Raw genomic sequence first — 16,506 nt, forward strand, 5'->3', positions numbered from 1 at the left:
TTAAATTAATGTTTTTCTACTCTTTTTTTTCACAGTCAATAAAGGTTATTTTTGGAAAGATAAAAAATTCATATCCTTCTTCTCAATTTTCACATTTTTTTTAGGTTTTGGGTTTAAATGGTGTACTTATGAGGATCAAAGCTTAATTTTTGGGTCCAACTAAGTGCAAAACACAATTATCCCTATAAAAAATCCTTGGTGTGAAAGGAATACCAGTCTTCTTATGTTTGACACTCTGGCTAAGCATTTCCTTAATTTCAGGGATTCACACCTCACTGTTCTATGGATCAAAATAAAGCTCAATAATACCATACGGTCCAACATTAGGTTGGTCCGCTTGCTTATTTCCCCAGAACAAGGAAATGGTTAAAATAAGGCATAAGACACGAAAACTAAAAAGAAACCAGTCTGGAAAGAATGAAGAAACCTTCTTGTTCTCCTCATTTCCTAGAAAGCAGTGCATAATTTGCAAAAATTTAGTAAAAGAACCAAACAGAAAATAAAAGTTAGAAAAAGTAGTCAGTTATTCTTTGCCTCGCTATCATTGCAATGTGTGGTATGAGGTCGATCAGGGCAAAAACATATCGCATCATTATTTTCATCAAACCCGCAATGACCACCGCTTAGTTGGCACTCAACGTAGTTAATACTGTTGAGGAGAAGAAAAATGGTATTCTTCTATGTATAAAAGATACAACAGATGAGGGTTATATATAATTTTGTACATGAAGTTAATTTGGAAGAAACTAATCGCACTAATCTAGGCTACAATCTTGGATGATTTACAATCAAATAAAACTAACTTGGTAACTAGAATATTTTTATTTCTGTAATTGCTCCTTCAACAACTCACGTCAATACTCCCCCTCAAGTTGATGCATAGATATCATCAATGCCCAATTTGTCAAGCGAGTTGTGAAATATTTTGCTAGAGACAACCTTTGTAAGAATATCTGCTAGTTGATCTTCTGACTTCACAAAAGGAAACTGAATGACCTTGTCTTCGAGCTTCTGCTTGATAAAATGCCGATCCACTTCAACATGTTTGGTGCGGTCATGTTGAACTGGGTTGTGCGCAATTGCTATGGCTGCCTTATTATCACAAAACAGGTTCATTGTATCCTGAGATGAACACTCAATTTCCTCTAATAATCTTTTTAACCAAAGTAGCTTACACAATCCTTTAGTCATGCCTCTAAACTCAACCTCTGCACTAAATAAAGCAACTACCTTCTGTTTTTTACTCCTTCAAGTGACCAGATTGCCTTCCACAAATGTGAAGTAGCCCGATGTAGATTTTCTGTCAGTAATGTTCCCTGCCCAGTCTGCGTCCATATAGCCGTCAATGTGCAGATGTTGGCTTTTCGTGAACATCAATCCTCTTCCTGGAGAAGACTTCAAGTACCGTAAAATACGAACCACTGCACTCATATGATCTTTGCTAGGACAATGCATGAATTGACTCACCAAGCTCACCGCATAAGCAATATCAGGCTGTGTATGAGATAAGTATATCAGCTTTCCCACAAGGCGTTGATACCTTTCTTTATTGGTAAGGGTCTGGTTAGGAAATTCTCCCAAGCCATGGTTTTGAACAATTGGTGTATCAGCAGGTCTACAATCAAGCATTCCTGTTTCAGACAACAAGTCAAGTACGTACTTTCATTGGGATAGAAATATGCCTCATTTTGATCGAGTTACTTCAATCCCCAAAAAATACTTCAACCCTCCAAGATTTTTCATCTCAAATTTAGTTGCTAAATGTTCTTGTAATTTAGAGATTTCTTCCTCGTCATTTCCTATAATTATCATATCATCAACATAGATTATTAGAGTCGTTACCTTCCCTCGTTGGTGCTTCAAGAAGAGAGTATGATCTGAATTACTTTGCTTGAAACCGTGTTTTCTCATGGCAAGGCTAAATTGTCCAAACCATGCTCTAGGAGACTGTTTCAATCTGTAAAAAGTCTTTTGTAACTTGCAAACTACCTTCCCCTGTGTCGAAGAAACAAAACCCTGTGGAATGTCCATGTACACCTCATCTTCAAGATCCCCATGGAAAAAGACATTTTTGACATCAAATTGGTGCAACGGCCAGTCCAAGTTTGCAGCAAGAGAGATTAGTACTCTCACAGTATTTAATTTTACTATAGGTGATAAAGTTTCTTGATAATCTACCCCATATGTCTGAGTATATCCCTTCGCAATGAGCCTTACTTTATATCTTTCAACTGATCCATCTGTTTTGTGTTTGATAGAGAACACCCATCGACATCCCACAGTTTTCTTTCCCTCAGGCAATGGCACAAGCGCCCAAGTATCATTTTTCTGTAATGCTTTCATCTATTCCTCTATCACTTGGATCCATTTGGTATTATTCATGGCTTCACTCACTGTATCAGGAACACCATTTGTAGATAATTTATGAACCAATGCCTTGAGAGGTTCAGACAATTTTTGAGTTGAGATATGGTTGGCAATTGGGTACTTTGACTTGTTCGTTCCATGATCGGGTGAATAGCGGTTTGGTGGTTACTTGCGGTTATGCCTGAAAGGTAGTTTATAGACAACAGAAATATTGTGAGGAGAGTTTAGAACTTATACCTTAGGAATATTCTCAGGAGATTGGTCTAATTGTGGTACTGTCAAGTCATGGAAGGGTTGTTCACTTTCAATTTCCGTAACTTCTTCATTTTGATCTACTTTTGTTGGTTGTTGTTCGATCTCTGCTTCGACATGCTCGGCATTTTCAACTTCTCCTCTTTGATCTATCAGTATTGCCATTGGTTCTCTTGGCTGAACTTCCCTTATATCATTTGAAGTTTCTTCGAAACCTGGTCAATTTTCCCAATTTTGCTCTTCACTCATCATCTCCCCCTGAAGAGAGGAGCAGGAAGATTGAGAAGTGAAGAAATTCTCCGATTTAATAAAGGTGACATCCATGGTGGTCTAGAGTCGCCTTATAGTTGGATCGTAACATCGGTATCCTTTCTTGTGAGCTACATAGCCAAGAAAAACACAACGGACAACACATGGATCAAGCTTTGTCCGTTGATTCTTGTGTATATGAACATATGTAACACAACCAAACTTTCTTAGAGGAAGCATTAGAACTGATGGTAATGTCATATGTTGTGCGAGAACTTGAAGAGGGGTTTTGTAGTGCAAAACTTGTGATGGCAGTTGGTTCATTAAGTATACAGTAGTCATTACTGCATCTGGCCAAAATCGTTTAAGGACATAAGCAGCAGTCAAGAGAGCTCGAGTGATTTCCAAGATGTGTCTATTCTTGCGCTCTGCAACACCGTTCTGTTGCGGTGTTTGAGAACAAGATGCCTCATGATGCAAACCATGTTCCTGAAAGTATCTGTGAAATTGTGCATTATCATATTCCCCACCATTATCAGATCAAAGAATTTGAATTTTAGCAAAAAATTGTGTTCGAATCATATTATGAAATGATCGAAATATTTCAAACACTTCATGTTTATTTTTCATCACATAAAGCCAAGTCATTCGTGTACAATCATCGACAAAGGTTACAAACCAGCGAACACCAAAAGAAATAGTAATAGGAGTAGGACCCCAAATGTCAGAATGAACAATAAAAAAAGGAGTGTCACATTTATTCAAACTAATTGAATAAGGTACCCAATGACTCTTAGCTTGAATACAAGCTTCACACTTAAAATCTGAGTCATTAAACTTCATAAATAAATCTGGAAATAAACATCTCAAATACTGAAATAAGGGATGCCCCAACTGATTATGCCATAACCAAATCTGTCTTTCCTTAACTCCAGTAGAATGCATATTATTTGCTCGATCATAACTGAAATCATCCATGTAATACAACCCTTCCCTTTTAGTACCACGACCAATAATCTCCTTGGTGAGAATATCCTGAAACAAACAGAAGTTAGGATACATTAAAGCACAACAATTCAATTCCTCAGTCACTTGTCCAATAGATAACAATTTATTGGAAAGTGATGGAACTAGTAAGGTATTTGGTAATGAAAAAGAAGGAGAAAGAGCCACTGTTCCAACCCCTGTTACTAGATATGTTACTCCATTAGCATTGGTAATGCATATTCGTTTTGGTTGGGTGGCTTTAGAGAAGTCACAAAGGTCAAAGGTCATGTGGTCTATTGCCCCAGAGTCAATGATCCAACCATCATGGTTCCCCGTTTTCAAGCAAGAAAAAACATAACCTTGGTTACCTGAGTCATTCTGAGCAATCTGTTCACTAGTGGAGATAGAAGATTCTTGTTGTGGTACGAGAGATAGTTGAGGCTCTACGCTCATAAGAGCTGCACGACCAGGATTGTCGCCTCCACTTGCTTCACATTTTTTCTTTGCCTTGAGTTCATGCCACCAATCTGGATAACCATGTAGTTTGAAGCATGTTTCTTTGGTGTGTTTTGTATTCCCACAATGTGTGCAACCTCCTCCTTCCCCTTGTGACTTTGGTTTTGTGGTTGTGTTAGGATTTCCATTTGATGACGTTTGAAAAGATAATTGGTGTTGAGGTTTATGTCCTCCTCTTGAAAGCATAGCACCACCAGATATGGTATCTTTATTCATCATCATTACGGATTGCCTCAAATCCTCTCTTCAAACTTGTGCATAAGCTTGTTCCACTGTTGGGAATGGTTGTATCTGTAGCACATCTGCTCGGATCTTGTCAAGCCGATCATCAAGTTCGTCTAAGAAGGTGTAGACTCTATCCTCCTGCAAAACAGAGTTATATTTTTGTATATCAATATCATATTCCATAGGATTTGATCGACGAAAGTCGATTTCTCTCCACAAGCCTTGCAGATTATTGTAGTATGTCTTGATAGATCCTCCTTCTTGTTTGAGTCTGGTTACTCTTCTTTTGAGATCATATACTTGTGATGTATCAGTGCCATCAAAGTACGTAATAACAATATTATCCCAAACAGCCTTAGCCATTGAGAATCTGATAAAGTTACTAACTAACTTTGGATCCATAGAATTGATTAGCCATCCCTTCACCATTGCGTTTTCAGTTCTCCATTTTTTGAATGCAGGATCTGTTTGCAGAGGCTGTGGAAGATCTCCATTTATGTATCCCAACTTGTCTTTACCTGAGATATACATCTCGACAATTTGAGACCATAGTGCATAATTGGTACCATCTAACTTGATTCCAATCTGTGTAGTAGGTTCATGACTTGTGATCTGGTTCTGAGTTTGGTTGTGGTTTAGTACTTGTGTCATTCTTGTCGTAAGATCTGCGAGAATTGAATTCTCCCATTCGTGTTTTTCCACCCCAGTAGGAGGTGTTTCCATTTTCCTCTTTCTGTTTTTTTTTTTTTTTCAGAAATTCTATGGCCCTAGAATCTCTGCTCTAATACCATGTTGAGGAGAAGAAAAATCGTATTTTTCTATATATAAAAGATACAACAGATGAGGGTTATATATAACCTGTACATAAAGTTAATTTGGAAGAAACTAATCACACTAATCTAGGCTACAATCTTGGATGATTTACAATCAAATAAAACTAACTTGGTAACTAGAATATTTTTATTTCTATAATTGCTCCTTCAACAACTCACGTCAATAGATACCAGTCCATTCAAGACTAAATCTATTCTTCAGTAACTCTATATAGTCCATACTCTCCACTGTTTGACTATATTGCCTTCTCTCCCAATCCACCGGTGCACCCACGTATCTCTCACAAGCCATCTCTTCAAGCATTTTTTCAAAGTTCCAATTCATATACCCAGTGTTCAAAACAACAACAGAATAAATTGTGGCAGTGGAAGCACAAGTTACTGGAGAATGTGCGTAAATTAGAGGTATTGCTTTTGTGCAATTATAAAATAAAATAAGATCAGCAAACTTGATGGTAAATTGAATGGAAGAAAAATCAAACACAAAAAAAAAAAAATGTTGAGGGGCAACGCAGGCGGTGTTAACCACTTCCAGCTTGTTGACTAACCGAAGTGATTGGGTCTCACAAGAGATATCTTCAATGAAGTAATCACTTCTGAATGTCCAAAAAAGAGGCTTATTTTCTTCACAAAAAATTCCAAAGCCTGGGTAGCCACAGAAGTCTGTTTCAGTGTCATAGATACAAAACGGGTAGCTATGAAAAAGTTGTAGGTAGCACCGGATATATTAGCCAACTATTGATGCTACCTCCACAAATATCCATCATTTATTCTCTAGTGTCTTGGTCACTGCTTCCCTCTTGAGGGAGTTAAGGATATCCAAGTAATCCAAGACAGTCAAGGTGGCAATATACATGACGATAAATTAAAAGGTCAAAGACAATTATATAGTCAAGGTGAATCGAGGTTGATAACTTAGAGGCACACCTTTGAATGATATAGTTCAGCCAGTAAAGCCATCCATGAAAGTATGCAGAATGATCAATTCCCTATCTCGTAAATATTGTCTATTCTTATAAGGTCCCATAATTTTAAAGTGCCTCAAACGTGATTAAGAGAAATTTATATATATATATATATATATATATATATATATATATATGCATGGAAGAAAATATCGGTAATCACGGATATATCGGTACTTCGATTTTACGGATATATCGAATATATCGGAGATATATCGGCGGATATTCTGGAAAAAAATATCAGTAGACTTAAAATTGTTAAAAACTCATGGAAATGCAAGAAAAACCTCATAATAATATAATTAGAAGTATAATTGACATTTTAAAGTTGTTTTATTGAAAAATTTGATATATATATATGATATAATTTGCGATAATAGATGTAATTACATCATGTCGATCTATAAGAAATGTTAATTTTGTAATTGTTCTCAGTCACATAAAATATTTTATTTCATTAAATATCAATAATTTGTACACATTAAATTCATTAAATAAACATATTTCATATTCAAAATATACTATTTCATGTTAATTAAATTAATTAAATAATTTAGCATGTTAATTAAATTAATTAAATAATTTAGCTAAGTTAACTAGTTTAATTTAATTCTAAATGTGAAAATAAATCACAAATAATCATCTAAAATAAACATATCAATTTATAATTAAATAATCAAATTAACCTAAGTTAATTCAATAAAAATATAAAAATTAATTACAATTGAATGTAAAAATAACATTAAATCATCCATATTGCAAACATACTAATTAAACAATATAAAATAAATAATGATATATATATATAATTTTTTAATATTTAATTAATTATTAATGATATTAAAAACATTATGAAGAAAATTATATAATTTTTATATTTTTGGTAATTAATTAAAAGACTTTGCATTTAATTATAAAGTAATTATAATTAATTTGCTATTTAAAATATTCTTATATTATCTTTATATAATGAATTTAAGTATATATATAGTTGTTGCATATTATGTATCAAAGGGCAACTTAGCCCAGGTGGTAAGCGGATGAACCCCAAACCTTTTGGTTTGGGGTTCAAATCCTCTCAGCAGCAAGAAAATGGAGCCACTGTAGCGCGTTGGCGGGCACTGTAGCGGGTCTGACCCGCGTTGACCACACGATAATCACCGATATATCGCGAGAAATCTGCGATTTCTCACGAGAAATACCAAAATATCGCCGGACCGATATTTCTTCATGAAATATCATGTCGAAACCCTTCGATACACGATATTTTCCTCCATGTATATATGACATGAACTTTTTTTTTCTAATTTATGGGAGATATCATAATTATCTTCTTTCAAGCATAACATTGTTGTTGTATCTCACAAAATTATGAGGTCAAACAAATGAATATCACTTGCGTAGCTAAACAAACTTACACATTGAGGTTTTGAATCAATTTTAATACTATTTGTAACACTTTGTTCCCTTTTACATAAATATTATCCACTTTAAGCTCAAAAGGGTACCTAGTTATTTGATTCAGTAATCTTATGAGACACAATGCAACGTCATATTTATAAAGAGGATGATTATAATATCCTACCCTGGATAGGGAAAAAATTTCTAATTTTATATATGTATAGACTCTTCTAAACAATATAGAAGAATTTTAAAGTCGTAATTATATTCTTTTTGTTGCTTCACTTCATATTATTTATATATTTAAAAAACATATGAACTTAAATATTTTGTGTTATTAAAAATTATTTTTAAAATTTAAGATCGCCGGACCGATATTTCTTCATGAAATATCATGTCGAAACCCTTCGATACACGATATTTTCCTCCATGTATATATGACATGAACTTTTTTTTTCTAATTTATGGGAGATATCATAATTATCTTCTTTCAAGCATAACATTGTTGTTGTATCTCACAAAATTATGAGGTCAAACAAATGAATATCACTTGCGTAGCTAAACAAACTTACACATTGAGGTTTTGAATCAATTTTAATACTATTTGTAACACTTTGTTCCCTTTTACATAAATATTATCCACTTTAAGCTCAAAAGGGTACCTAGTTATTTGATTCAGTAATCTTATGAGACACAATGCAACGTCATATTTATAAAGAGGATGATTATAATATCCTACCCTGGATAGGGAAAAAATTTCTAATTTTATATATGTATAGACTCTTCTAAACAATATAGAAGAATTTTAAAGTCGTAATTATATTCTTTTTGTTGCTTCACTTCATATTATTTATATATTTAAAAAACATATGAACTTAAATATTTTGTGTTATTAAAAATTATTTTTAAAATTTAAGGTAATATAAATTTCTTAGTACTTTAACTTGTGATATTTACTTGTAAGATAAATATCACTATATTTTATATAAAAATTATTGTTATTATTATTTTAAGTTAAAAAAAGGACATATCCAAACATCATCTAAATTATAAGAAAGGATTTAAAAACTAAATTTTTAATTATATAACTAGATCGATGATTCCGTATTCTAATCACAATCACAAGAGAGAACAAAACTAGCAAAATAAAAACTGGGCATATTAATGGCAGCTTCTTTAAACCATGTTTTCTCTCTTTTATCTGCTTAGCACGGCAGTTGACTTGGAAATAAGATACAAGAAGACTTGGGAAAGAGACTTTCTATAGGATGGGCCAAGAGTCTCTGCTAGCCCATGTGAAAGGAGTTTCCAACTCACCTTCTCCATTGCTTAGAAAGACTTGACTTCGTACAGCGCTTAATGTTCAAAATCATGACAGTATTTAACAAAGTCACGAGGACATAAAAAAATATCGGTCTTGTGGAGCAAAAGTAGGAGACGGGGTAAAGGGAAAAGAGAAGACATGATGGGTCATAGATTAATGGGTACTTTGGTAGTCCCTCGATATCAGGGACCCTTTCCTTGGTCAAGGGTAGGTGCGTTGTGAGAGGAATTCTAGTCTTCATATGTTTGACACTGGCTACGGCTTTTCCTTAGTTTCAGGGATTCACACCGCCCTTTTCTATGGATCAAAATAAAGCTAAAAGATAGCATACGGTCCAATGTCAGGTTGGTCCGCTTGCTTATTACCCCAGAACAAGGAAAGGGTTAAAATAAGCCATAAGACATGAGAACTAAAACCAAACCAGCCTACAAGGAATGAAGAAACCTTCCGGTTCTCCTCATTTCGTAGAGCACATAATTTGCAAAAACTTAGTAAAAGAACCAGACAGAAAATAAAAGTTAGAAAAGGCTATCAGTCATTCTTTGCCTCGCCATCATTGCAATGTGTGGTATGAGGTCGATCAGGACAAAAACATACGGCATCATTATTTTCATCAAATCAGCAAGGACCACCACTTGATTGACACTCAACGCAGTTAATACCAGTCCATTCAAGACTAAATCCATTCTTCAATAACTCTATGTAGTCCATAGCCTCCACCGTTTGATTATACTGCCTTCCCTCCCAATCCACTGGTGTGCGCACGTACCTCTCACAGGCCATCTCGTCAGCCATTTTTATGGAGTTCCAATTCTGATACCCAGTGTTCAAAACGGCAACAGAATAATTTGTGGCAGTGGAAGCACAAGTGACTGGAGAATGTGTTGGGCTTTGTGGAGCCTAGTTTTGTTTGATCCGGTTTGGCGATCCGACCCGAATAATATTGCATGACCTTTTTAATGGGAGATTTATTGAGGCATGTTGGGCCCGTTTAGCCCATTGTGGAACCACCTTTTGTAATTAGGGTTTTTTTTAGTATGGTAGGGTTGTCGTGCTATATATATATAGAGAATATTGTAGCCGCCTAGTTGTACTCTGTATTCTTCCCTGATAATAGTGATATCCCTGCAACTCCGTGGACGTAAGCAAATTGCCGAACCACGTAAATACCGTCTTGTGCGTGTGATTGTTTTTCTTTGGCGTGTGTTTTTTCTCTAATTTTTGTTTCTCACGGGTTGGGAATTCGGTTTAATTCCCTACAACTGGTATCAGAGCCTAGGGTTAGGTTTGAGTGGGAGCAATGGCAGAGGAAGCAGGAAAGGCGTCTGGAATAGAAAAGTTTGATGGCACAGACTTTGCGTATTGGAGGATGCAGATTGAAGATTATCTCTATGGGAGGAAATTACATCTGCCTCTTTTGGGGACAAAACCTGAGATTATAAAGGCTGAGGAATGGGCGCTTCTTGACAGACAGGTTCTAGGAGTTATTAGGTTAACTCTGTCTAGGTCTGTTGCACACAATGTTGTAAAGGAGAAGACCACAGCAGATCTGATGAAGGCTTTGTCCGGTATGTATGAAAAGCCGTCCGCAAACAATAAGGTGCATCTGATGAAGAAATTGTTCAATTTGAAGATGGCAGAGAATGCATCAGTAGCACAACATCTGAATGAATTTAATACAATCACAAATCAATTGTCGTCTGTAGAAATTGATTTTGATGATGAGATTCGTGCTCTGATTGTCTTGGCTTCTTTGCCAAACAGTTGGGAGGCAATGAGGATGGCAGTAAGCAATTCTACGGGAAAGGAAAAACTCAAGTACAATGATATACGAGATTTAATTCTGGCTGAGGAGATTCGCCGAAGAGATGCAGGTGAAACCTCAGGATCTGGTTCTGCCCTAAACCTTGAGACAAGAAGTAGAGGTAATAACAGAAATTCAAATCAAGGTAGATCAAATTCCAGAAATTCTAATCGGAACAGAAGCAAATCTAGATCAGGCCAACAAGTACAATGCTGGAATTGTGGGAAAACAGGTCACTTTAAAAGGCAATGCAAAAGCCCTAAGAAGAAGAATGAAGATAATTCTGCTGATGCTGTAACAGAAGAGGTACAGGATGCATTACTTCTTGCAGTAGACAGTCCACTTGATGATTGGGTTTTGGATTCAGGAGCTTCGTTTCATACCACTCCACACCGAGAAATCATACAGAATTATGTTGCAGGTGATTTTGGTAAGGTATATTTGGCTGATGGTTCAACCTTGGATGTTGTGGGTCTGGGAGATGTCCGGATATCGTTGCCCAATGGGTCTGTTTGGTTACTGGAGAAGGTTCGACATATTCCTGACCTGAGGAGGAATCTGATTTCTGTTGGACAACTTGATGATGAAGGACATGCAATACTATTTGTTGGTGGTACTTGGAAGGTTACAAAGGGAGCTAGGGTATTGGCTCGTGGAAAGAAGACTGGCACTCTGTATATGACCTCATGTCCAAGAGACACAATTGCAGTTGCTGATGCAAGTACTGATACAAGCCTATGGCACCGCAGACTTGGTCACATGAGTGAGAAAGGGATGAAGATGTTGCTGTCAAAAGGAAAACTACCAGAATTGAAGTCCATTGATTTTGACATGTGTGAAAGTTGCATCTTAGGAAAGCAAAAAAAAGGTGAGCTTCTTGAAAACTGGCAGGACACCGAAGGCTGAAAAATTGGAACTAGTACACACTGATTTGTGGGGGCCTTCTCCGGTTGCATCCCTAGGAGGTTCAAGGTACTACATCACCTTTATTGATGACTCAAGTAGAAAGGTATGGGTTTATTTTCTGAAAAATAAATCTGATGTATTTGTAACTTTTAAGAAGTGGAAGGCCATGGTTGAGACAGAAACAGGTTTGAAAGTAAAATGTTTGAGGTCAGATAATGGAGGAGAGTACATAGATGGAGGATTCAGTGAGTACTGTGCTGCACAGGGAATTAGGATGGAGAAGACCATTCCTAGGACACCACAGCAGAATGGTGTGGCTGAGCGCATGAACAGAACTCTCAATGAGCGTGCTAGAAGTATGAGGTTGCATACTGGACTACCAAAAACTTTTTGGGCTGATGCTGTTAGCACTGCTGCTTACCTGATAAACCGATGACCATCAGTTCCCATGGAGTTCAGACTTCCTGAGGAGGTTTGGAGCGGTAAAGAGGTGAAGTTTTCACATTTAAAAGTTTTTGGTTGTGTTTCTTATGTTCATATTGATTCTGATGCTCGTAGTAAACTTGATGCAAAATCAAAAATATGTTTTTTCATCGGCTATGGTGATGAGAAATTTGGCTATAGGTTTTGGGATGAACAAAACAGGAAAATTATCAGAAGTAGAAATGTGATATTTAATGAACAGGTTATGTACAAGGACAGGTTAACTGTAACGTTAGATGTTACAGAGATAGATCAAAAGAAATCTGAGTTTGTCAACTTAGATGAATTGACTGAAAGTACTGTCCAAAAAAGGGGTGAAGAAGATAAGGAGAATGTAAATTCAAAGGTAGATTTGAGGACACCTGTAGTTGAAGTTCGCAGATCTTCCAGGAACATTAGACCTCCACAGCGTTATTCACCTGTTTTAAATTATCTCCTGTTGACTGATGGTGGTGAGCCAGAGTGTTATAATGAAGCCTTGCAAGATGAGAATTCAAGCAAGTGGGAGTTAGCCATGAAGGATGAGATGGATTCCCTGCTGGGGAATCAGACATGGGAACTGACTGAATTGCCAGTAGGAAAGAAGGCTTTGCACAACAAGTGGGTATACAGAATAAAGAATGAGTATGATGGTAGCAAACGTTACAAGGCCAGATTAGTGGTTAAAGGGTTCCAACAGAAGGAGGGCATTGACTACACAGAGATATTTTCTCCAGTTGTGAAGATGTCAACAATTAGACTTGTACTTGGAATGGTGGCTGTAGAAAACTTACATCTTGAGCAGTTAGATGTGAAGACAGCATTCCTTCATGGTGACTTGGAGGAAGACCTTTACATGATTCAGCCAGAAGGGTTCATTGTTCAGGGACAAGAGAATCTAGTCTGCAAACTGAGAAAGAGCTTGTATGGCCTTAAACAAGCTCCTAGACAGTGGTACAAGAAGTTTGACAATTTTATGCATAGAATTGGGTTCAAGAGATGTGAAGCTGATCATTGTTGCTATGTTAAGTCCTTTGACAATTCTTACATCATATTACTGTTGTATGTGGATGATATGCTTATTGCAGGGTCTGACATTGAGAAGATTAATAATCTGAAGAAGCAATTGTCCAAACAGTTTGCAATGAAGGATTTGGGAGCTGCAAAGCAAATCCTTGGTATGAGAATCATTAGAGACAAGGCTAATGGTACATTGAAACTTTCACAGTCAGAGTATGTGAAGAAAGTTCTCAGCAGGTTCAACATGAATGAAGCTAAACCAGTGAGCACACCCTTGGGTAGTCATTTCAAACTAAGCAAAGAACAGTCATCGAAGACAGAAGAAGAAAGGGACCATATGAGCAAGGTGCCCTATGCCTCAGCTATTGGCAGCTTGATGTATGCTATGGTGTGTACAAGGTCAGACATTGCACATGCAGTGGGAGTTGTGAGCAGATTCATGAGTAGGCCTGGAAAGCAGCATTGGGAGGCAGTCAAGTGGATTTTAAGATATCTGAAGGGTTCATTAGATACATGTCTTTGCTTCACAAGTGCAAGTTTGAAACTGTAGGGTTATGTAGATGCTGATTTTGCTGGTGATATTGATAGTAGAAAGAGTACTACTGGGTTTGTTTTTACTCTAGGTGGTACAGCTATATCATGGACTTCAAATCTACAGAAGATTGTTACTTTGTCTACTACAGAAGCTGAGTATGTTGCAGCAACTGAAGCTGGAAAGGAGATGATTTGGCTACATGGTTTCTTAGATGAATTGGGTAAGAAGCAGGAGATGGGCATTCTACACAGTGACAGTCAGAGTGCAATTTTTCTTGCCAAAAATTCGGCTTTTCATTCAAAGTCGAAACATATACAAACAAAATACCACTTTATCCGTTATCTTGTTGAGGATAAACTGGTAATACTTGAGAAGATTTGTGGATCTAAGAACCCTGCAGACATGTTGACTAAGGGTGTCACTATTGAGAGGTTGAAGCTGTGCGCAGCTTCAATTGGTCTTCTAGCTTGAGGACAGGAGGATGAGTTGTAGGGATGAGGGATCGTTTCTTGGAGGATAGCGGTTTGATGTTTGTGATTGGACTAGTCTCCAAGTGGGAGATTTGTTGGGCTTTGTGGAGCCTAGTTTTGTTTGATCCGGTTTGGCGACCCGACCCGAATAATATTGCATGGCCTTTTTAATGGGAGATTTATTGAGGCATGTTGGGCCCGTTTAGCCCATTGTGGAACCACCTTTTGTAATTAGGGTTTTTTTTAGTATGGTAGGGTTGCCGTGCTATATATATATAGAGAATATTGTAGCCGCCTAGTTGTACTCTGTATTCTTCCCTGATAATAGTGATATCCCTGCAACTCCATGGACGTAGGCAAATTGCCGAACCACGTAAATACTGTCTTGTGCGTGTGATTGTTTTTCTTTGGCGTGTGTTTTTTCTCTAATTTTTGTTTCTCACGGGTTGGGAATTCGGTTTAATTCCCTACAGAATGTGCGTAAAGAAGAGGTACCCGTTTGGTGCAATTATAAAATAAAATAAGATCAGCAAACTTGGTGGCAAATTTGAAGGAAGAACTATCAAAAGCAAAATAACGTTGAGGAGCAACACAGAGGGTGTTAACCACTTCCACGTTGACCAACCGAAATGATTGGATCTCATAAGAGATAGTTTCAATGAAGTAATCACTTCTGGATATTCTAAAGAGAAGTTTATTTTCTTCACAAAAATTCCAAAGCTTGGGTAGCCACAGAAGTCTATTTCAGTATCATAGATATAAAACGGGTAGCTTATGTTTGGACCACTCCCACAGTTCTTAGGTTTGCAAGCTTCATGATTGTGGTCAACCGGTGCATATGACTCCGCTACAAAGGTGCTAATGAGGATACTGTTCCTCACATAGAACAAGTAGTATAGACACATATGGATGGAGATTGTTGGAGAACAAGGAACCTAGAGAAAAAGGAACTATGAAGGCGTGCCACGTGAAGAGTAACCCAGAGTGACATTTACAAGTCACCTTCAATGATTCATAAATCTCTCTCCATTGGGTGTTTAATTTGACTGGATTTGCAATGCTTCATCTAGACTTCAAATATTCTACAGAATCTACGGGCCTTAAACCCTCTCTTTTCAAAGAGGATTTACAATATGTATAATATTGCAAACTAAATATATAAAACACGTGATGTCTTCGTCCGGAAAAGCCCTTAGTTGGACTGCAGACATTAGACTCTATGTGACTTGTACTCTTCCCAAACAACAAACGATAATGACAAAAACTATGGAATTTATATATAACTCGAAATTTCTTGGGAGGATTGAGGAGGAGAAGTGTCCAATGCAAGTTGAAGTTTCCATAACTTATTGCATGCCTTTGGAGTTGCAGAACACACTTTTGGTCAAGGTCTTCCCCTGCCTAGCTGGTTATGAGAAAAGACACCTTCATTTAGGTTAATGGATGGATTTGGACTTTGGCCCTGGGATGGAAATATCATGATTCTTGTATTTAATTTTTTAAATTTAATTATTAACACTTAAAATTAAGGAGGCCGTTTCTAGATTTCAACAAAATCCTCTTACTCATATTTTATTCTGATCATTGTCCCGGACTCGTTACATTCCAAATCACATTTTCTTTTTAAATATTACACTATTGGATAGAATCATCGCCCTGGTCCCTATGGCCATCATTTCATGTCACCTTGAGCAAGATAAGCATATACTAGTACAAATGCAGAATAATTTTCAAGATTTTTGTTAGAAGTTTGGTATTCAATAACTGTGTTACTAAATCACATTCTTCAAATTATTTTATTGGGACAATCATTAATTCTGTTCAAAATTTACTAATTTCTATTTTTTTTTCTTTTCTTATGAGTAAGACAACTTATATTTGATAGTGAGATTAAGACAATCTTTCAATTAATAGTTTCTAATTAACAAAATTCAACCGTAAACTCGAGTCCATGATATCTCCCTAACAATTTAATAGTTTAGTAGATATAATCTATAAGACAATCCTCATTTAATTCAATTATAATGTTAAGACCAGTTGTGTTTCCTAGGTAGGGAATCATACGATAAGATTGCATATAATACTTCCTTATGCATAGGAATATGTTTTAGCCTTGGAATGCTTACCTTTATTTTAGTGTGTATAGGTTATTAAAATATCCACATGAGCTTCACAACTAATATAAAATTT

Source organism: Vitis vinifera, chromosome 1, assembly GCF_030704535.1.
Source record: "Vitis vinifera cultivar Pinot Noir 40024 chromosome 1, ASM3070453v1".
NCBI lineage: Eukaryota > Viridiplantae > Streptophyta > Magnoliopsida > Vitales > Vitaceae > Vitis > Vitis vinifera.